Source organism: Peromyscus eremicus, chromosome 7, assembly GCF_949786415.1.
Source record: "Peromyscus eremicus chromosome 7, PerEre_H2_v1, whole genome shotgun sequence".
Taxonomy (NCBI): Eukaryota; Metazoa; Chordata; class Mammalia; order Rodentia; family Cricetidae; genus Peromyscus; species Peromyscus eremicus.
The window spans coordinates 108,850,805-108,873,444 of NC_081422.1; the positions used below are offsets into that span (position 1 = coordinate 108,850,805).

At 42.3% G+C, this 22,640-nt stretch overlaps 1 long non-coding RNA gene across 2 annotated transcripts in view; it reads left to right on the top strand.

The window, feature by feature from the left end:
- Nucleotides 1-22,205, top strand: part of LOC131915500 (uncharacterized) — a 28,480-nt gene extending 6,275 nt beyond the window's left edge. The window contains exons 3-4 of one of the 2 annotated variants that reach the window (XR_009380345.1): nucleotides 11,177-11,506; nucleotides 21,946-22,205. This is a non-coding gene — a long non-coding RNA (uncharacterized LOC131915500). Of the gene's footprint in view, nucleotides 1-11,176; nucleotides 14,779-21,945 lie in introns of those variants that run through there. The other variant, XR_009380344.1, reaches the window with a different exon arrangement.
- Nucleotides 22,206-22,640: the final 435 nt, after the last annotated feature.

Here is a 22,640-nt window from a genome sequence, read left to right on the forward strand (position 1 = left end):
GATGCTAAGCAAGTCCATACTGAATGCCTTGGAATGTCCTACAGTAGGGATTTATTTCAGGATTGCTCAGATATGGACAGTGGACCTCTGTACCCAGGACCCCTTTTCCTCATCGTGCTAGCTAACAGAATGTGAAGTATCTCCTCACCAGAAGGTATTTGGGGAAACACTGTGTGTGATGGAAGCTGGCACTTTAGCCTCAGCCCTCAGATATGAAAGGGCCATACCAAAGAGTCAGGACCCAAGAGTTGAATTCAGGGTGGGCTTTACTAATAGGTCAAGAGACTTGAGGGAAGTCACCGAAGCCTCCTGTGTGCACTTGTAAACTAAACAGAGCGGTGTTAGCATAAGTTCCACGTGGCTCTGCAAGTCTGTGAGATTGTTCCATGCAGCTTTAAAACAGGAATCTAGAATTCAGAATGGGGACCTCACCTGTCCCTTTATTGTCTGGTCCCACACAGTATTAGGCAGTTTCCACCTTTGTGCCAAAATGCCCAAGGGAATTGACTTAGAAGAGGAAGGCTATCTCTTGGATCATGTTTCCCAGGTCTTAGTCTATGATCAACTGGCTCCGTTGCTTTTAGGCTATGGCAAAACATCAAAGTAGAAGGGCATGGCAAAAGAAAGCTTCCCTCCTAGCAGCCAGGAAGCAGGGGTGGGTGGAGGAGAGGAAGGAGACAAGACACACCCTTCAAAGATAAATACAGTGGCGTACTTCCTCCAACTAGGCCCCACCTTCCAATCATCCCTTCAATACAAACTCATTAATAAAGTTAGCACTGCTGTGATGCAGTCACTTGTCAATAGTGCCACCAGCTGGAGACCAAACTTTCAATACATGATTCTGGGGGCTACTTCCTATCCAAAGGCACTAGCCCTGGGCTTGGCACCTAGTAATTGATATTTATTAAATAATCGTGTTTCTAGTTTGTGTGACACATACAAAATCAATAAAGTGACTAGGTAATGGGGGGAATTAACAAGAAGGAAGTTTATTTGGGGTTAACTTACAGCCAGTAAAGGGATCTATCACAGGATCCATGAGAGGTGAGGTGCAGTCCAGCGTGGTTCTCTGGAGAACTCTGACTTGGTCTGCAGTCTAGCATCCAGGATCACAAGGAGCCAAGAGGGCCAGCTTGTATTGATCTCTGGTCTTATGGGCTTCTGTCTCGGCCACGCCCCAGGGGCAGGTCATAGGTAGGCGTGGCAGTTACCAGCTACCTCACTAGGGGCAGTGCTTCAAGGTCAAAAAGCTGGAACAGCTACCCTCTACAACTAGGTAAAGTCAGTCCTCTTCCTCAAGTTGATATATCGCCGTTCCCATTAGGGGACATTTCTAAAACTTTAATGGAAAACTCTGGCTGGGAAAGAGTGGAAGGTGATGACCCACACCACAAAGGCACTATGTAAGCACTGTAGGGGATATGAAAATGAATAATACTCTCTAATTTATAATCTAATAGAAATGGGGTGGGCAGCTTTTTCTGTGAAGACCTACAGAGTAAACGCCGTTAGCCTTGTGGGTACTGTTACCTTGTGCTTCGAATCAACTCCGTCATCCTAACAGGAAAACATCCACAGAGAGCAAGCAAGGGAATGGGCCTGCCTCCTTCCCAATCAGCACAAGCACTCGTGCAGGCCAGTTTGCTGAGCCTTGTGGCAGAAGAACAGAGTAACTGCTGTGATCTAGTCTCTTAAAACCCAGTATGAAGGGAAAGATGTCTTGAGGAAGAGTGAGAGCTTATGTTTAAGAGCTCACCCCAGACATTTTCATGAAGCAATTGGTTTAACCTTAGAGAACAGAGGCAAGTGGTATCTGCAGAGTGGAGAGCTGCGTGCCGAAGCTACCTGGGAATCGCTTGTGAATGAGACCGTGATGAGTTCAGCATTAGCGCTGCCCTGGTTTCATTTCTCTTGCTGTGGTAAGAGATCCTGACAACAAGCAACTGAAGGGAGAGAAGGGTTATTTAGGCGTACAACTCCCAGTTACAGTCTATTCCTGTAGAGAAGCCACAGAGGCAGGAGTGCGGAGCCTCCAGTCACATCATACCCACAGTCAAGAACAGAGAGAGGGCCGGGCGGTGGTGGCGCACGCCTTTAATCCCAGCACTCGGGAGGCAGAGCCAGGTGGATCTCTGTGAGTTCGAGGCCAGCCTGGTCTCCAAAGCGAGTTCCAGGAAAGGCGCAAAGCTACACAAGAGAAACCCTGTCTCGAAAAACCAAAAAAAAAAAAAAAAAAAAAAAAAAAAAGAACAGAGAGAGATGTGCACTGCGTGCTCAGTGCTCAACTAATACCTCAACTAATACCGTCCAGGGCCCCAAATAAGAGAACGGTGCTGCCTCCTGCCCGGTTTGTTCTTCCCACTCAATTACAACACTCAAGGTCCTAAAGGCCAACAATCCTCGAGGAGGGGCTCTTCCCAGCGATCCCAGTGGTGCCAGATTGACAAACTAGCCACTGCAAGCCTATTTTATCCTTCTTCGCTACCGTCGAAGCAAAGGCACCATTCAGTTTGAGACTTCAGGACCTAAAGGCCAACCAGTTTTGTGTTTTCTTCTGGAAGTTTGCACTTCTGTGTCCATTATCTCGTGGCTTCCAAAGAAGGAAGACTTATTAGGCAAGCATTTGGCTAAATGTAACAGAGAGCCTGGAGGTAGTAGCTCAAGCCACAACCTCTTAAATGGTGGGCTGTGACATGGGGTTTTGTAACTAAATATGGGGCCTCTGAAAAATGTGGCAACTGTAGAAGCTTCCTGAGCATGTAGCAACATATAATTAATTCAAAATGAAACCCATAATGAATCTAAGATGTTTCTGGCTGCAATTGCCAAAGTTGAGTCATATGAATTTACTACAGCCTTGGTTCTGAACACACAAATTTGTACCCTTCACTGTGAAGCCTGTTATGACACACAAGGCCAATGATCACTCCCTATAGCACCTTGGCTCAGATTCAGGATGGTTGCATGTAAGGATTTACCATGTTTTTCTGTATACACAATTATTTTTTTCTGTTCTTGTAAGAACATAATAGTTTATTTTGGAAAACAAAGCCTTTCATACTATAGTCATTGTCCAGCATGTAGGATGAAGTTAGTAGGTCTTTGGATTGGGTTTCATTAGAATGTTTGATTTTACAGATTGCAGTTTGGTTTGCTGAGTTGAGTTTCACTTATAAAAAATCATTCTGGCTTGAGATTAGGATAGAATTTCCAGGAATTTAAGAAATGACTCTAAACATACTTCTGTCATATATGTATGCAAAGTGGCATTGTCAGTATTGATGATTCTAAAATCAAAATATTAATCAACACTCAAAAATATTGAAGATGATCTACATCCTGCCATATCATATACTCAGCTGAGAATAATTTCATATGCAGTAATGGAGTACTTTCTTCTCACTAGTATGTAAACTTGCTTTAATCTTTTTTTTTAAAGACTTATATTTTCTTTTATATTCATGAGTGTTTTGCTTGCCTGTTAAGTCTACCATGTGGACACAGTGCCTATGGAAGCCGGAAGAGGGCATCAGATTCTCTGGAACTAAAGTTCAAGGTGACTATGAGCCACTGAGTACTTGCCGGGAACAGAACGTAGGCCCTTTGCAAGAGCAGCACGTACTTTTAACAGTTGAACCATCCCTCCACTCCTATTTTTTTTCAATATTTAAAAAAGTTTCTGTGTGTATGTGTGTCTATGTGTAGGTATGTGCACATGAGTACAGGTGCATGAGGAGCCAGAAGAAGGCACTTGCGTCCCCAGGAGTTAGAGTTACCACCTGTTGTGAGACACCCAAAGCAGGTACTGGGAACAGAACTTGGATCTTCTGCAAAAGTAGTGTGTTATTTACCACTCCAGTCCCTGCTTTAATCTTGAACATGTGGTAAAAAGTATGTATATTTGTTCTAGAATACGTTTTTATGATTTATTACCAGCAAATGTTTGAGTTGTATACTTATTTTATAAACATATCGAATTAGTTACTTTTTCATTGCTGTGACAAAATGCCAGGTGAGCAACTTCAGAAAAGCAGGTAATATTTTGATTTTAGAATCATCAATTCTGACAATGCCACTTTGCATACATATATGTTCACAGTTTAAGGTCCAATCCAGCGTGGTAGGGAAAGTATGGCGGCCAGAGCATGAGGCACCTAGTCACATGGCATCCATAGTCAGGAAGCAGAACCGAAGGATGCTACAGTGTACCCACAGTCAGGGGACAGAGCCCGATGTGTTGATGGGTGCCACTGCCCAGTTCACTTTCCCCTCTTTATTCAGTCTGGGTCTCAACTACAGAATGGTACCACCATCCACATTTAAGGTGTGCCCTCCTGCACCTCTATAACCCAGTCTATAAACTCCCTCACAGACATGCCCAGAGGTATGTCTCTTACCTGATGCTAGATCCTGACAAGTTGACCCTCAATAGTAACACACAGACACACACAGACACAGACACACACACACACACACACACACACACACACACACACATCATTACTCAAAAATATTTTAGAACAAAAGAGGTGTGAGTAGAAAAAGGTCTAAGAACTCTTTTCTCTCCCATGACATGAGCCTGTGTGGCTGCTGGTTGCTGGCGCTGTTGCTCAGTGATACCCTGGAGGCTTTGTACCTTTGCTGTGTGTGCTGGACTGCACGTCCTTAACTCATGTGCAGCACCTCCCCCTGTCTCCTTTGCCCTGTGGAGGAGAAGCTGAGACCTTCTCCTCCCGGGTCCCTATCTCTGGTTCTACAACACAGTTTGTCAGTGCCGGAAGTCCTGGAGAACAGACGAGACAAGGAGGAGGTGTCAAAGCCCCGGGAAAGTGCACCCGATTAAGATTCACAGAGCCCCCCTTTTTGTGCTTTTGGCCTCCTGGCTGCTGTACCTGCTTACCCCCTTCTCCCCTCTCTCTTCCCCTTCCCCTCTCCCCACATGGCCCAGCTCAGTCTGGTCAAGTTCACTCTAGACTCTCCCAAATGTCTGTGTCCCTTCCTCTCCCTATGCTCTCCCTTTTATCTACAATAAACTTTTCTCCTCCACCATAAAAAAAATGCATAGGTCTGGACTTAATCAGGACTAGTGGGAGAACCAGCTTAGGAGTTTGTGGGAGCTTCTGGAGACTGTTGACAATCGAGCAATTTCCAGAGAACTCTTGAGAACCACCCCCCCCCCCCTTCAGCCCTTAGGGCTGCAGTGTTCAGTATCTCTCCCTGACCCTGAACTCCAGCCGGCAATTTCCCTAATCTTTGTTCCCTGTGGTCTTCTGACATTCATGTAAGCAATCATTCCTGTATTAAAGCCTTTATTTCTGAAACACCCAGAATAGCTCTGTTTTCCCAGGTGAACGCAGTAATACACACTTAACTCCCTACTGCATCAGCAGTGTAAGAGAGCTGCTGTGGCCGAAGACAGTTGTGAAATTAGCATGTGAGGCAAAAGATTAGCAGCGGGGTAGGGGTGGGACTGTCACATATGTCCCCTTTTGGGCTTTTTTTTTTTAGGGAAACACGTTTTCCAAAGTTATTTCAGCAGACTACTTCTTAAGTCTCACAGGCACTACCATTTCCCACAAGTGTGCTGACTGTATCGCTCCAGGCTAGAGCTCTGTTTCTTCAGGCATGCCTAGCCTCGCTGACAGCGGCAGCTGTGTTTCTGTAGCTCTGATTGGCCCAACTCAGGTCACGTACCAACTCTTGACCTTGGACCTTTGCCAAGATGAGAAATACTCACTGGCTTGAGCCACTCTGGATCCTGATTTGAACAAAACTCTAGTTGTGAGAACCCTGAAGCTCTCTGTTATATATACAATTTGAGGAATGTATATTTTAAGGTATGTCTGTACAACCTTGCTTATTCATTTATAACTTGATCAGACTTGATATGAGCCCAGAGCAGAGGTTGACCAAGTACTTCTGAAAAAGGCCAGGTGGTGAATATTTAGACCTTGTTGGCTTTATGGTTCACCCACTCAACTTTGGTACCCTGAAGCTGAAACAGCCACAGACAACCCGTAAGTGAATGGTTGACTGTGTTCCATGAAGCCTGACTTGCTGTTAGTGGGTGAATAGGAACTGTCCCCTGTAGGCTGGCATGAAGGTGGCTGTACACCAACCCCTGAGCTACAGCATTTGTTACCCTGAAGTGATGGAAACATGGGAAATGAGCCTTTTCAGACCTTTTTTTTTTTGTATTGCCTTTCTTGTCATTTATGTTGTTTTTACTTAATTCTATGCAAGAAGAAATATGTTCATGGTAAAGGCTCTGCCTCCCACATTGGAAGCTGGCTCCCCAGCTCTCCTCGTCCTCATCCTGATAGATGATTGCTTTAATTTTTTTCCTTTTATATTTTTCAATGTTCTTCTTGTACGGTGAATGTATTCTTTTTCCATTCTTTCTCCATGCTCTAAACATTTCAGTCCATCTTGATTTCTTCCCCCCTAAACATTTATTCTCAAGAGCTTTCCACATTGACTTTTTCATCTCTTTTTATGGTTCTATAGTATTTGTGCTGGCTAGCTTTACATCAATTTGACACAGGCTAAAGTCATTTGAGAGATGGGAACCTCAATTGAGAAAATTAAGATCCAACTGTAAGGCATTTTCTTAATTAGTGATTGATGGGGGAGGCCCCGCCCATTTTCAGTGGTGCCATCCCTGGGCTGGTGGTCCTGGATTCTATAAGAAAGAAGACTGAGCAAGCCATGAGGAGCATGCCAGTGAACAGCACTCCTCCATGGCCTCTGCAGCAGCTCCTGCCTCCAGGTTCTTGCCCTGACTTCCTTCAATGATGGACTATGCTATGGAAGTATAATCCAAATAAACCCTTTCCTCCCTAATTTGCTTTTCAATGGTAGTTTAACACAGCAATAGCAACCCAGACTATGACAGTATTCTAGAGGATATACTGTAGTTAATCAAATAACTCACTCTTCGGTGAATGTTGGCTATTTCCAGCCTTGCACAATGACAAACAAGGGTATATTTAATGAGCATCAGCAGAAATAATTTTTACCATGAGTAAATTTTGGTACAAGTATGTCCATCTGTAATTTCTGCAGATAAATTCTCCTCCATATGAGCTTGTAATTACTGAATTTCCAAAATGTGTGAGAAGCCCACTTGCCAGGGTTCACTCAGAGTGTGCTAACAAACTGTTGACTCTCTGCCAACAGATGACATGGAAACTAGTAGTTTTAATTTGCATTTCCTCTCCGAGTGAGGCTGAGGGTACTTATTTAACATTTAAGGCAGTCTTTACACACTCTCAATGAGGCAGAATTGCCATCACTGATTGTATATTCTTTAACATAATTATTGGAATAGTATGTGCCAATGTTATGGAAACTGTTAACATGGATAGTTTTATTTGCTAGTTGCTCAGCAAATGAGGTCATCTATATTAAATTCATTCAAATATGTTCTTTTTAAAAAATGTAACTCTTCTAATGTTCAATTTAGCATATCCTTTAGATTATCTATTCTAGATCATGTATTTCATGAAATTACCTCTGAAGTCATGAAGGGATTTTCTTTATGGTACATTAAAAAAGTTAGATATTTTCTGAGGATAAAGTAACTGTCAGCAACATCCCTTCTGGTAGAAGCATGGTCGTTTTGTTTATTCTAATAGGATGAACATTTGTGCCTTCCTGATGTCCAGCTAAACTGTGTTCCTTTTGCTGAGAGTTTTATGAGAAAAATCCATTCCAAAAGTCTGCTTCCTCTTTTGAATCTTCCTCCTCCCCAACACCCTTCTCTCCCTGTGTTCATGTGGGCATGTGCATACTGTAGTGTGTGTGTGGAGGTCAGAGGATAATCTCAGACTTTGGTTCTCATTTATCTTCATTTATGCAGATATCTTCTTGTTTGCCATGGGGTATGCCAGTAAGACTATCTGGCTCACAGGCTTCTGGGAACTCCTCTGTCTCCCCTTCTGTTCTCCCTGCAAGTGTGCTGGTGTTACAGATGCACACTACTGCATCCAGCTTTACGTGAGGTCCTCAGATTGATGCTACGAGCCTTTACCAGCAGAGCCTTCTCCCCACACTGCACGTTTTTCTCCAAGCGTTTCAACTGGTAGTTAAAGTGCTCGGGACGCAGCATGATCACTGAGCTCTTCCTTTGTTTTTGCTTTGCAAACCACTCCAAGCGATCCTAAAGTGAGTAACTGCATTCAGTTTATAACAAAATTGATTAAGTTATGTTCTTCTGTGGTGGACCATGAAATAAGCCAGAGTGATGTTCTGAGCAGAAGTTTATAAAATGTGAAATTTACAGAGTATGAAGATGGCACCCCACAGGTCTTAGGAAACAAGGAGTCTCTCTGGCTTAATGAGAACATTTAATAGATTCAAAGCCACAGCATCACACATTAAAAATCAAAACAAAAAACTTCCTGCCCTTCCTACTTCCTATTATAGGTTGTTATCACAAATGTTTAATTTTAAATTTAGGCACAATAAATATTATACTGAAGAAATGTATTCCATTTAATAATTACACAGAACAAATTCATTTACTAAGGAATTAGAAAGGATTTTGTTGGTTATTAAATTAGCGACACAATGAAGAATGGGAGGCCACATTAACTAGAAGTTATAAAATAGAAAACCACATTATAATTTTGATAATAAAAACAAAATTAAAAGGAACTGAAGGGACTTATTAATTATAAAAAGTCTGAACTATCCCAAGCACTGTAAATGCACTTATGATTGGGGTGTTACATGGGACTCTTGTCAAATAACAGAGTTCTGTTTGAGTTGCTGGGGGAGTGGAATTATGGAAAAGATGCACAGAGGAGTGAGAGGCACACAGAGCTGTCTCTGCAGCTGCACAGCCAGACCATGCAGAAGACAGGAAGTTATCCTGGGGCACAGTAGCACTCTGGGAGATGCGGCAGGATCCGTCTGTCCTGTGTATGCTTCTTGCACCATGGATCCAACATCGGCTCTGCTTCCTGCTTGGGTTCCTGCTGTGGATACTTCTCCTGCTTTCTCCCTACCCGTTTCTCCTAAGCTCTTTAAAAATTATTATTACTTTATTATTGTTTTAATGTTATTAGGGGAGAGCACATGTGTAGCATGGCACATGTGGAGGTCAGAGAAAAACTTTCAGGTTCTTTCTTCTCCATGGGATCCAGGATAGAACTCAGGTAGCTAGGCTCACAAGGCAAGCACTTTTACCCACCTAGCCATCTCCGTGGCCTTCTCCTGGTTCCTTTGCTGATGTGTCTTCACAGTTTCCATCACGTTGTGGCTTCTGTTTACTGAAAACCCCTCTCGAACATCTGTTTGCTTCTCATGACATTTTTAAGCATCTGTTTTACATCAGTTTCTTTAGATATAATCCTTGAATTTGAAGGAATTTTTTAGGTGATTTGTAAAGAAAATGTCCTCAGAAAAAATAATCAGAAAGAAAATGCAAAGATCTGAGTAAGTATCCAAGCCATGATTCAGCTGCATCTCAGACATGTAGAACTCTTTAGCTCAATCTTCTCAAATGCATGGAGTAGACACAGGAGCTGGGGCATTCCCACTCATACACTGTCAGTCACTGGTTAAGTAACTGGGTATGCATTAGCTTCTAGATCCTTCCAGTACTCTGCTTGCTGGAAGGAAAAGGTCGAGGAAGGATAAACACAAATGGTAGAGAGACACCTGAAGATTTTGGATGCAGGTGATATTCTCGGTCAGCACACCCTTTGGAGTCAAATGTCATATAAAATGAAGCTCTCAAGGACAGGTCTGAGGAGGTCACAAAGTACTTGTTATGGGATATCTGTACACTGTAAAGGTGTATTGCTGTGATTGGTGTAATAAAAAACTGAATGGTCAATACCTAGGCAGGAGAGATAGGTGGGATTTCCAGGCAGAGAGAGAATGCTGAGAAGAAGAAGATAGAGTCACCAGCCAGATTCAGAGGAAGCAGGACATGTAGGAAGAGAGGTAAAAGCCACGAGCCATGTGACAGCACATAAATTAATAGAAATTGTTTAAGTTATAAGAGCTAGTCAGAAACAAGCCTAAGCTAAGGCCAACCTTTCATAGTTAAAATGTCTCCATGTCATTATTTGGAAGTTAGCATCTCCAAAAAATCTTACTACATTTGGCACCCAATGTGGGGCACAAATAGTGAAACATAGGGTATGAGAAAGCTAAGAAAAGTTATGGACAAGGAGACAAATGTGGATTCCTAGTCCTGCAGTCTCTCAGGTGTGTACAGAGATGTGGCTCCTAGCTGCTGCCTGTGGGCTGGAGCCAACCACCAGTGCCCTGTGATAAGCTGAGCTGCACAACAGCTGACATAGCAGTTTAAGATTTGTCTCACATGGTCAGAGAACACAGTAGGTGCTTAATAAAGCCAGGTCAAGACACAAAAAAATCTAAAAAGGTACAGTCTGTTTAAAAATGTTCTTAGATGCTAAAAAAAAGGAGAAAAAAATGAGTATAGACTGTCATAAAAATAGTTTGAAAATAATAAGTCTTTAAAGAGAAGTAAAATAATATTAAAAAAAGGCCACATAAAGATGGGAAATACACAGGGCATCTGAATCCTGTATGGTGTTTTGTTGACTTTGAATTTTTTTGAGTGCTAATGAACAGAGAATGGCAGCTGCTGAGAGACATTGGATTATGGAAGGGACTGCTGAATTAAACTAGCCTAGATACTTTAAAAATGTCTTGGCTTCAGAATGGAAGTAAAAAAATATGCTGCTTTGGAGGAGAGGTTATACTTTTGTTTCAACAGGAACCAAAAAGCTATGGATTCCTTCTAAGTTAATAGAGATCCATTTTTACTGGGAGTGGGGGTAGGTACCTCCTGAAAATCTTGGCTGCAGACATGAGGAAAAAAGCCAAGAAAGACTAAAAGGTAGGTGATGTATAAAGCTGATCCTTTGACATGGGAACAGCTCTAAGACTTGATGAGACATGATAAATCTTGTTCACAGAGTCCTCATGACTTATTAATACATTCCACCCTTTCATATGACATGGATAGAAATTTATATTACAGTTTGGTTTTACAATCCCAACAAACTTATACATGCCTTTTACCTGCTCAAACATAAAAAAAAATCGTCTTTGAATTATGCACACTGCACATTTGATATGTGTATTAATGCAGATATATATATGTTATTTTTAAAAATTTGTGTATTTTCAGAACAAAAAGACCAGACACCAATGAAGACAAGTAGTCCAGGTGACCCAGCCTCTCAGAATGCCTCTGTGTCAGTTTCCTCAAATTTCTGCATCCAGAGTATCTTCAAAGCTGGTGGTTGAGATGGTCCAGACTCACAGACTCCTCTCAACAGGTCTTCAGAGAAGCCTTGCACTTTCCCATTGCACAGAGACTGGACAACAAATGATACAGCTAGCTCTCCTAGGTCTTGATCATTATCCCAGTTTTCTCAGGGGCACCTAAAGATGCCATCACCCCCAGACAACAGAAAATAGTCTAGAGAATACAATGTCCACATTCTCAAGAGGTGGGGTGAGTGGTTTTTGATCATTTGGTGTGTTATGGATGTTTGTCATCATTTAGGGGGATTAGTTACAAGTTGTTATTGGTCATGGTCAGCAAAAAAGCTAAACAAAGGAGTTTAGATTCAATGATCTCTCTCTGGAGGGAAAAAGGGGGACTAGTATAGAATGATGGGATAAGAGGATGGATTGTCAAGTCTACTTTTGAACAACCACTAGTCTCAAATATTTTATATTGGTGTGGATTTTTATATATTGATACAAATTTAAGGTTATTTTTGTTATATTGTATCTATGTTTTTACTCTTGTTTTAACATATTGTGCCTATGCAACTCATTTTAAAATATAATGCATAATTTAGAAATACAGGCTAGAAGTTAGTCATTTATGATAATCAAACTTGTAGTCATGTTAGGTATGTTTTCAGGGTCAAACAGAGATATATTTAAATAGATAGATTGTCTTCAAACACTTCAAAGATCTACAGAATATGGCATTTAAAATGTAAAATAACATAAGGCTTTTCATGATAGTGAGACACATTTGTTCCTGGTAGCACCAATTTACTTCAAAAAAGGATGATAGGCATGGAAAAACCTCCATATGGAGTTTGCTTTCAATGTGGCAAAGTTAGCTACTTGGCAAGAAACTGCCCTTGCCTCGACTGCTGATAGTATGGTGTCCAAAATGGACAAGCAGGACACAAAAGAAAACAACTGCCGAACTTTGCCATGACAAGGTAGGATAGTCCTGATTCACAAAAAAGTCCATCAGATATTCTAGACCAGTAGGCCAAAGATGGATGCCCCAATGTTGCAGAGAAACCTTGGGTGACAGTCCAAGCAGCTAGATGTCTGTCATTTCTATAGTTTTGGAAATTGTTTACACTGCATTTCCTGCTTAATCAGGTAATATTATATCCTTCTCAGGTCTCTGAAGGGGTTGAAGATTAGATAGTTATAGTTACAGTTTGATAGAAAGTAAATAAGGTACAAAACTTTGGATTCACTAAAGTAAGATAGATAATGGAGTATTTACTCTGAATTTTCCAAATACTAATAGAATGGACATTGTGAATGTATTTTTTACTTGCTAATTGTTCTTATTGTATTTAGTTTTACTGTGTTAGTGTTAAAACCTTCCCTTTTTATTTAGACAAAAGGGGAAAATGTTGTGGGATATCTGTACATATGAAGATGTATTGCTGTGATTGGTGTAATAAAAAGCTGAACGGCCAATAGCTAGACAGGAGAGATAGGTGGGACTTCTAGGTAAAGAGAGAATGCTGGGAAGAAGGCAGAGTCACCAGCTGGACACAAAGGAAGCAGGACATGGGAGGAAAGGTAAAGCCATTAGCCACATGACAGCACACAGATTAATAGAATGGATTAATTTAAGTTATAAGAGCTCGCTAGAAACAAGCCTAATCTAAGGCTGAGCTTTCATAATTAATAAAAAGTTTCCATGTCATTGTTTGAGAGCTGGTGGCTCATGAAAAAGCTTACTACAGTTCTTCTGTGTAAGATGCTTTCAATTGGCTGGCCAGGGCTCTAGTGTTCTACCCAGACAAAACAAAACCAAACCTGGATATGCAAGTAGACATTCAAGTGCTGCATTTGGCAGATTCTGTGCCACTTTCTGCTGCTTTGTGAACAGCAGCAGCAACAGCAGGAGGAGGAGGAGCAGGAGGAGCTAGAGGAGCAGGAACAATAGGAGGAGGAGCTAGAGGAAGAAGAGCAAGATGAGGAAGAGCTGGAGGAGGAGGAACAAGAGGAGGAGGAGCAAGAGCAGAAACAAGAGGATGAAGAGCTGGAGGAAGAAGAACAAGATGAGGAGGAGCTGGAGGAGGAGGGGCTGCAGGAAGCGGAGCAAGAGGAGGTGGAGGAGCTGGAAGAGCAAGAGGAGGAGGAAGAGGAGGAGCTGGAGAAGAGGAACAAGAAGAGGAGGAAGGGCAGGAGGAGAAAGAGGGGCAGGAAGAGGAGGCAGGTGCTACAGAGGTGGTACACTTCAGTATTCCAGTTCTCAGGAAGGCCTCAGGCACTGAAACTCTCAGCTTGCAGGTGTTATATAGAAGTCAGGGTTCCTTAGCATTGACAAGAGCTGGTATTTCAGATCCCAACAGGCTTGCTATCAAGATTCCTCATTCTAGAGCTACAGCTTGTGTGTTTGTATCTGGGACCCTTTTCCCCAAAGGATGACAGCAACCTGGAATTCCTGGCTCCTTGCAGCCTTTGGTTCTTCTTCAGCCTTCACGCTCTGTCTTCTCTACTTCCATCCTTGTCTCTGCCTGACTGTTCTCTCAAACTATTATAACAGAGGGAGGGGTATGTTGGTATGTGCACATAAGCAAAGGTACACACAGAGGCCAGAAGAGGGTATCAAATTCTCTGGAGCTGCTAGACATTGGTTCTGGGAACCACACTGGTCCTCTGGAAGAGCGTCAAGTGCTCCTAACCCCTGAGCCATCTCTTCAGCTCTCACCCCTATTTTAAAAATAACTGAGTGGTCTGTGTTCGTCGGGGTTTGCTGTAGTGGACAGCTGTTCTGTCTATAACCTTGAAGCACTACCCCTAGAGATGCAGCAGGTAACTGCTCCACCAGCCTATGACCTTGAATTCCTTCCCCTGAGGCGTGGGCTCTCGGTGACCCTTAACATGTCCAAGTAGCAAACAGGAGCAAGGAAACAGAGGAGACATTTGAAAAAGACTTGCCTTTTCTGTTCTTAAAGCTGAGTCCAGCTGATATCAGCTGAGCTCAACAGAATTTCAAACTACTCATCCCACCAAACCACAACAGAAAAAAAAAAAGAAACACTCGCTGTGATGTTACTAAGTTCTAGCGTTGGTGTTGTTTCTTATGCAGCACTGTTGTATCAGTAGCTGACTCGTGCATTGTTATTAGAAGGAAATGCCAGGAGTCCAATCGACGAGAGAGAGGAGGGATTATATGAGCAAGAGATATCGAGACCATGACTGAAAAAAGCATAGGGACAAATAGCCAAACTAGTGGAAACGCATGAACTGTGAACCAATAGCTGAGGAGCCCCCATGGAACTGGACCAGGCCCTCTGGATAAGTGAGACAGTTGATTAGCTTGAACTGTTTAGGAGTCCCCCAGGCAGTGGAGCCGGGACCTGTCCTTGGTGCATGAGCTGGCTTTTTGGAACCTGGGGCCTATGCTGAGACACTTTGCTCAACCTTGGTGCAGGGAGGAGGGGACTGGACCTGCCTCAACTGAATCTACCAGGCTGGGCTGACCCCCCCAGGGGAGACCTTGCTTTGGAGGAGGTAGGAATGGGGGTGTGGATTGGGGGGGAAGGCTGGGTGGTGGGAGGGGGGAGGATAGGAGAATCCATGGCTGATATGTAAAATTAAATTAATTATAAAATAAAAATATTAAAAACCCACTTCCTCCTTATAGAGTTGATGTGCGGAGGATTTTGTCTCTGGTGGTTTGTATGATCACTGGACCCTGGAGGCTATTTTATAACAGATGATAGCTCAAGATCCTGAGGAACTGAACCCATATTCTCTCCAAGAACAGCAGTGCTCTTAACCATTTCCTCAGCCCCTGCAAACAGATCTAAACCTACTGTTTGTTCAATGTTTACCAACAGTTTGCTAATCTAAACACGCCTATGGCTAGGCCTAACATCAGTAAGATGGGGCTCTTTCTACCATCAACTCTCTTGAGGACTGTTCCAAAGACTCATGGCAAAGAACCTGAGTGTATAATCCTATTTCAGGAGAATGGTAAATTTAAAATAATTCAATCTGTGAGAAATATCACTCATGCTCCTTGGTTATCACAATACAGTTAATAATGTGTAGTTTCTAAAGTTCCATGCAACAAATTTATGAGCCAAAAGCGAGAGTGAATTTCAATATGTTTTACACATTCTCTTTCTTTAAGATAAGAAAACACTATTAATTACAAGTTATATATTTATTGGATCAGTGTGCCTCCTCTGAAGAATATCTGCTTTAGCTGTATGCAAGGCTTTGCTTAAACGAGGAAAAAGAAAATATATTCTGGTTGTAAACTTGTCATTTTAGAAAGATGTTAATTATATTAGGGCTTCAGTGATTAGGCATGGAAACCCAGCTTTATTTACCTCACCATGGATTCCACTGTTAGGCAAAGGAGGATTCTAAATCTAAAAACATGTGTTTCAGAGGTAGTGAAGAATTCAGTGCAGGCCCCAGACAGAAGCTCCTGGGAGCTCTAGGAAGAGGAAGGAATCCTATCTAAATCTAGGTGATACCCATTTTAACTCAGTCTAGTCAAAATTGGGCAATTGCTTTTGACCAAACTTAACTCTAACCCAAATTTCATTTAATAATGGGTTGAGCAGGAAGAGAATCTATTTGTTCACTGTAACAGAAATCTCACTGAGTTTTCAAAGCAGCTTGATCAAAGGATCAAAACACATCACTAGATGATTTTTCCATCAAAACCATCCATAGTAGCATTTACCTCTTGCTGGCTCTGTTCCCAGACAATGGCTATCACGTCTGCAGCTGTTTCAACATCTCAGGTTCAGATGAGGAGGTCATCTTTTTTTTTTTTTATTAAGGATTCCCATCCTCCTCATTGCATTTGATTGGCTCTAAGCAGGCAGTGCATCTAGACTTGAACCCATTCCTGTGGCCAAGGACACACACCGTAAAAATTCGCTTAGTCTCAACTCCCATTCTCTGTTTAGAACTCTAGTGGCATCCCACCTGGAGCCTGTTGCGAATGGGGAGGGGATTTGAACTACAGTTAACATACAAGAGTATGAATACTAGATTCTATAACAAAAGGTATTTATAAAATGCATGCACATCATATATATATATGTATATATATAACCTTAAGTATTGTATTTGAGATACCTTTTAGCTATCTTAAAGTTATATATGATTTATAGGACTCTGGCAATAAGTTATTCCAAGAAAATATCCTAGGCTGAGGAAGTAGCTCAGTGGATAGACTGCTTGCCTGGCATGGATAAAGCCCTTGGCTGAGTCACCAGCATGACTAGGCATGGTGAGGGCATACCTATGATGTCAGCAATGGGGAGGTGAAGGCAGGAGGATAAGAAGTTCAAGGTCGTCAATGGTTACCTAGTGTCTTAGTTAGGGTTTCTATTGCCATGAAGAGACACCATGGCCACTGCAACTCTTACAAAGGAAAAACATTTAATTGGGGTGGCTTACATTTTCAGAGGTTTAGTCCGCTATCAACATGGTGCTACATGGTGGCATGCAGGCAGACATGATGCTGGAGAAGGAACTGAAGTCCTATATCTTGACCTGAAGGCAACAGGAAGTGAACTGAGACACTGGGCGTGGCTTGAGCATATATGAGACTTCAAAGCCCACCCCCACAGTGACACACTACCTCCAACAAGGCCATACCTACTCAATCAAAGCCACACCTCCTCATAGGGCCACTCCCTATGAGCTTATGGGGCCAATAACATTCAAACTACCACACATTGCAAGCTTGAAACCAGCCTGGCATACATGAGACCCTGTTTAGAAAAGGAAAAGTCCCTCACTTATTGTGATAGCTCAGCTGTCACTCAAAACTCTCTACTTTTGTGTGGTGTCGTGCTAATTATAAGAGTTATCATGTATTGAACATCTGTATTTTCAACTGTCAACTATGCCAGGAAAATATTTACATCCATACCTTAAAAATGAAGAAATGAACCCAGCGGGGTTGCTCACAGATAACAGTGCTTGCTGAGAACCCTGATGACCTAAGATGGAACAAACTCCAAAAAGTTGTCCTCTGACCTCAACACAGGTGCCACGGTACATATGCATCCATGCTCCCATACACAAATAAAGAAGTAAATATATGTAATACAAATTATAATAAATGCAGTGATGTTCTTAGAGATCAAAGGACTTTTACATGAACACACAGAACCTGATGACACTCATAGTCTATATTAATGAAACAATATCAAAAACAAGCCTTGTTTACTAAGGCCTTAAAACAGGTATTTTTTGTTTGTTTTCTCACTGCTGACCCACATCCAAGTGGGTTCATGAGGATCTGTGCCATAGGAACACAGCACAGCTGAGGGAGGTTCTGCATTCTCAAGCCTACACTGTCGGGACCGATGGCCTCAGTCACACTGGCAGATGAAGAGAGAGCAGCAAAGTCATACACTGGCTTTTGCTAGGCAGGTACCCAGCGGCTCTGTAAACTCCTCAGCACATCAGTGGCTTGCTCTCCTTCCATTTCCAGCCCATGACAAGGCCAGTCACATGGCTTCTGCTGTCACTGTGAGACCTAGAAGACAGGAGGCAGCATCCCTGTCACAGAGGCCATCTCACAACTATCAAATGGGGATTCTGTCCAATACACCCAAATTTCTACTTTCTCCTCTTTTGAGGGTGAAGTGCTAATCTAATTAATATTTATCGATAAAAAATGGGGAGCCAAATATTAGGGTAAGAACCTGAAAGATCAGAGAGGCAGGGGAGCAGCCGCCAGTTGCTTCTGACCTCTTCCCTTCCTCGGTTCAAAAAGGGCCAAGATCCCCTCTCAGCCCTGCCTTACCACTTCCTGTCTACAGTCCTCCAAACCTCTATGGTCAGCTAGTGGCTAGCTCTACCCTCCAAGCAAGCTTTATTTGTCAGAAAACAATCAAAATATCACACAACATGGGGGGGGGGGAGACAGCTATATTTTATTTCTCTTTTTCAAAAACTTTTTTTTTCAGGTGTTTTTGTTTTTGTTTTTGTTTTGTTTTGTTTTGTTTTTTTTGAGACCGAGTTTCTCTGTATTGTTTTGGTGCCTGTCCTGGATCTTGCTCTGTAGACCAGGCGGGCCTCGAACTCAGAGATCCACCTGGCTCTGCCTCCCAAGTGCTGGGATTAAAGACGTGTGCCATCACCCTCTGGCCATCTTTTTTCAGTTTTTTATTACATTTTTATTTGGTGTATATGTGGTGTATGTGTTAGTGTGTGGTGTGGGCATACTTATCCTCAACCCCTGTTCACATGTGCATGGAGGTCAGAGGACAACTTGGAAGCATTGGTTGTCTCTTTCTATCATGTGGGTCCTGAGGATCAAGCACCTTTTCCTGCTGAGCCATCCCCCAATGCATAACTTCTTAAAGTGTGGGTCACAATCCCATGCTGGGCCACATAACTGGCTATGAAGTCACAAAAGAGCTGGCAATAGTAAAAGGTTTCTGAATACACAGTGGCCACAAATTAATTCAAAATCAAATGCAAAATGAGTATGAGGTATCTCTGGCAACACTCATCCATGTCATGTGTGTTAACGCCTGCAGCCTTGGTTATAAACACAAGACATGAGCACTCAATGCTGCACATTGTAGATGTAACCAACCGTCTAATTAAATAAGAAACACAGAGCCAATACAGAGATGAAAGCCAAGAGGTCAGAGCAATAGCTAAGAGCTAAAAACCTTACCCTTCACTGTCGCTGTTGTCCTACCTCTCTGAAAGAGACCTACTTCCTGTGTCTGTCTTTTTTTATAGAGTTTCTGTTCTGCCTTCTCATTGGTTGTAAACACAACCACATGACCTCCTTGTCACTGCCTGTCTGTACAGACCTCCAGGTCTTCTATGGTTGGTATTGAGATTAAAGGCGTGTGTCTCCATGCTGGCTGTATCCTTGAACACACAGAGATCCACCTAGTTCTGCCTCCCAAGAGCTGGGATTAAAGGCGTGCACCACCGCCGCCCAGCTTCTGCTAAGGCTTGCTATTAGCTCTGACCCCCAGGCAACTTTATTTATTAACATACAAATCACATTTTAGTACAAATAAAGTATCACCATAGCACATGCTGTCCTGATACTTGCTGCTTAGCTAGTCCACATTGATCGTTCTTCAGTGTCCTGCAACAGGGGTTTAATTCAACTCAGCTCAGATTTGAGAGGCTCCTGTGCTGTGAATTACGTCACAAGGCTCTCTGCCTTTACAGAAACATGATGACTTAATTACAGAAAACGAAGACTTTCAATGTTTTCCCACCATTATTCCTCAGCATACATGCACTATATTAGCATATCTTTGGACTGTGTTGTATGAGAAATGTTTTATTTTAAAAACATTGCTGGAGCTGTTCACTTGAGTTTCATTTAAAAAAAAGTATTAAATGAATTTTAGCTTAGCATTTTAGGACAGGAACTCTAACACTTTCTGAAAAGGCCCTACACTTACTTTGCTGTTTTATATGCATGTGTATGCAAAGTGGCATTCTCAGCATTGACAGTTACAAAATCAAAGTATCGATCAAGTCTGAAAAGCATTGATCCTGCCATGCAAGTATTCAGCCAAGATTTAATTCTTATGTAAAAATAAACAAGCACATATATCTCTTTGGTATGCATATTTTCCTTCTTTACCAAAGGATAAGATTATCTGTATACAGGAGAACTGTTTTAAAATGTATCACTTTGAGCCGGGCGGTGGTGGCGCACGCCTTTAATCCCAGCACTCGGGAGGCAGAGCCAGGCGGATCTCTGTGAGTTCGAGGCCAGCCTGGACTACCAAGTGAGTCCCAGGAAAAGGCGCAAAATACACAGAGAAACCCTGTCTCGAAAAAACAAAAAACAAAAAAAACAAAACAAAACAAAAAAAAAAACAAAAAAAAAATGTATCACTTTATGATTTATTATCAGTAAATACTTGATTATCCATGTTATGGATGGATGTTATGGGTGGGTGGTGAAAATTTTCTCTGGCCAAGAGGGGTTACAAGTGGAAAAAGTTTCAGAAGTCTTTTTTTTTTTTAAACTGTTCCTCACTCTTTTGGCTAAAATCAAGTGAAGAATCCCTGATTAATTAATTAATTTTTATTTTGTGTATATGGGTGATTTGCCTGCATGAAAGTCTATGTACCAAGGGCATGTCTGGTGCCTGCAGAAGCCAGAATAGGTTTTCTGATTCCTCCTTTCAAAACCAGCCACTGCTCCTATCCAGTGAACCTTCACTCCAGCCCCATGTTAAAGCCTCAGTAGTTGGGGCTGGAGACATGGCTCAGTGGTTAGGAACACTTACTGCTCTTCCAAGTTCAGGTCTCAGCTCTCAGATTGGGTGGCTCACAATCACCTGTAACTCCTGCTCCAGGGTATCCAATGCCTCTGGCTTCCAGGGTACAATATTCATGTGAACAGACACAGATACTTGGACATAATTAAAAATTATAAAAATAGATTCTTTAGAGCATCAATAGCTAAAGATTTCTCTTATGTCTAGAAGCTGGGTAGTGACTGAGAGCATGGCTGTGGGAACCAGACTTTCTGTGTTTGTGTCTTCAATTATTTACCTGTCATATGCCTGGAGGGAGCTATCATCACATCATCGTCATCATCATCACCACCACTAACACCATCATCACCATCATCATCACCACCACCATCATCATCACTACCACCATCATCATCATCATCACCACCACCACCACCACCATCATTACCACCACCACCATCACCACCACCATCATCACCACCACCACCACCATCATCACCATCATCATCATCACTACCACCACCATCATCATCATCACTACCACCATCATCATCATCATCACCACCACCACCATCATCACCACCACCACCACCATCATCACCACCACCACCACCATCATCACCACCACCATCATCATCATCATCATCATCATCATCATCATCATCATCATATCTGGATCAGGACTGAATGAGTTTTCTAAAATAGAGCCCAAGTCCCTACCTAATACAATGAGCTCACAAACACTTGACATATTTTTTAAGATTTCATTTTTAATTTTTTATTATGTGTATGTGTGTGTACCTGTGAGTTGGTATGAGCATAGGTATCTGAGGAGGACAGAAGAGGGTGTCAGATCCTCCAGAGCTGGAGTTGGAGATGTTGTGAGCCACTTGGCTTGGGTGCTGGAAACAAAAATTGGTTCCTCTGTAAGAGCAATGTGTGTTCTTAACCATTGTGCCATCAGCCCCCTCAGAACTTGTTATGATTACTTTAGAACCACCTAGTATTCCCTGAGAAAAACTGTCTTCCAGCTACAAAAACGACATTTCACTTGTAAAATTTGGACAGAAGAACCCTGGGTCACAAAGGCAGGAGGGAGTAGCAGTACAAATCTCAAGCTACTACTAGAATAGGACTCTTTCAAGGACTTAAGACTTGGTTTAGCTTGGGGAGGATGTCTTTACTGACAAATGGAATATGTGTGTGTGTGTGTGTGTGTGTGTGTGTGTGTGTGTGTGTGTGTGTATGTATGCATTTTTGTATGAGTATACGTGTGTGCGCGCGCGCGCGCGCGCGCGCGCGCGTGCGTGCGTGCGTGCGTGCGTGCGTGCGTGTGCGTGTGTGTGTGTGTGTGTGCACACACACACAGGGTATAAAATTTTAAAGCAGCAATATATTTTGGAAGTTAAATGCAAATTCAATCTCTATAGTGTCTCTTCAGGGATCATGAACATAATACAATGTCCTGAGACATAGACTTGTATATTCACCAATCAAGAAGTAAAGTCAGGAGTTGGTGAAATGTCCCAGTGGGTAGAAGACTCTGCACCAAGCTGGAAGCGACCTGAGTTTGATTCCCAGGACCCACTTGGTAGAAGGAGAATCTACTCTTCAAAGTTGTCCTCTGACCTACATACTTGTTCTGTGATCCCTTGTGCACACATAATAAAATAAATAATGGCATTAATTTTTTAAAGAAGTGAAACTAAGACTAAGAGGATAGATTTTATTAAATATGATGTTATTTGCTGTGCCCTAAGACACAGGAACTACATTTCATCTCCCCCTGAACTCTCTGTTGTGTGGGACCCTTCTTGTTCTCTCTGGATGGGGAATGCTCATGAGTCAGGGAGGCTCCCTGAAGGAAGAAAGCTTCTCAGCTCCTCCAGCTGGATGGCCTGGAAGCAAGCAGCCAGCACTTGGACCAACTTGAGCAGTATCTGGTACCCCACAAAACCCCCATGTGGACTCTTTTTCATTTCAGCATTGATAACCTTAACCAAATAAAATACAATCTTATTTAGATGTGCCAACACACCTGAAGATGAACTTTAGAATTAAATTCATTCCCTCCTTGAATTTCAAGTTTGTACTTCTCTAAATGAGAACACTCATTAAATCCAGGTGTCCAACAAG